Source organism: Frankliniella occidentalis, unplaced genomic scaffold (genome assembly GCF_000697945.3).
Source record: "Frankliniella occidentalis isolate FOCC.00 unplaced genomic scaffold, Focc_3.1 Scaffold6, whole genome shotgun sequence".
Lineage (NCBI taxonomy): Eukaryota > Metazoa > Arthropoda > Insecta > Thysanoptera > Thripidae > Frankliniella > Frankliniella occidentalis.
Window position 1 is genome coordinate 1816969 of NW_026267136.1, and position 944 is coordinate 1817912.

At 43.3% G+C, this 944-nt stretch overlaps 1 protein-coding gene across 2 annotated transcripts in view; it reads left to right on the forward strand.

Annotated features, from left to right (window-relative positions):
* The window catches only part of LOC113218155 (complexin), a 251472-nt gene that overhangs the window by 216097 nt on the left and 34431 nt on the right, over positions 1–944 (forward strand). The gene's annotated exons all lie outside the window — the stretch shown is intronic.

The window sequence follows — 944 nt, forward strand, 5'->3', positions numbered from 1 at the left end:
TATTTAAAAAATAGTAAAATACTATATTTTTAAATAGGTGGGACAAAAGACAGGTGGGACAAAAAATATACACCCGACAGCATGGGCAAAAAATTGGATAAATCAGTTATTTACAAGTATGGCATCTAGGTAAGTAAAATTTCAGTCTGCTGTGAACTGAAGGTGTGCGACGCGTGTGCGAGCGGCAGCGGGTAGGGGACTGATTAGGTATCAAGTTCGTAATGCGTAAAGTTAGGGCGACTTGGGCGTATGATGAATGGGGGCCACACAAACACAGTTGAGCACCAGCCGTGGGCGGACTGAGAGGCCAGCGACTTCTGGCAGTAGTTCTCGCGGGTGGCGGCGGTTTTCTGAACTACAGGTGGTGTAATATACGGGGCGCCCGTTCTCTTCGCGCACACAGACAGTGAAACGGTGAAGTTGTAAGTTGCTATCCTCAGAGGGTCTATGTGTAGGTTCATGGGGCCCTTATTCTAGGAAACTGTCCATCTATGTTCTTTCTTTGCTTTTCTTATAATGAACTCAAAAAACCGCGCAGCTGCACTTTAAACATTCTTTTTGATGCTCATTCCATTATTGACTACTGCACTGTTAAATTCTTGCAAAACAATGCTTTGCAGCATGTAAAGCATTGCTGGCAATGCTTCGCAATTGCGAAGTATCGCTTGTTTATAATTTCAAAGTTTATGCGTCGTTGTTACAAAAAGGATCTAAGTCCTTCCCAATTCTGCATACCATTGCTTTAAAAGCCTGCAATATGTGTGATTAAGAGGTGAGATGGGGCGCCGTAAATTAATTCGAAGGGCTCTCTGAAGAGGTGCGGTGGATTGCACGATAAAGATATGAGATCATACCAGGAATTGTGCGGAAGGGAAAAATAAAAATTGTCGGTGAGGATGGGAAGTAGAGAAACTTTGTTGGCAAGTTGCTCATGATTCTTCATG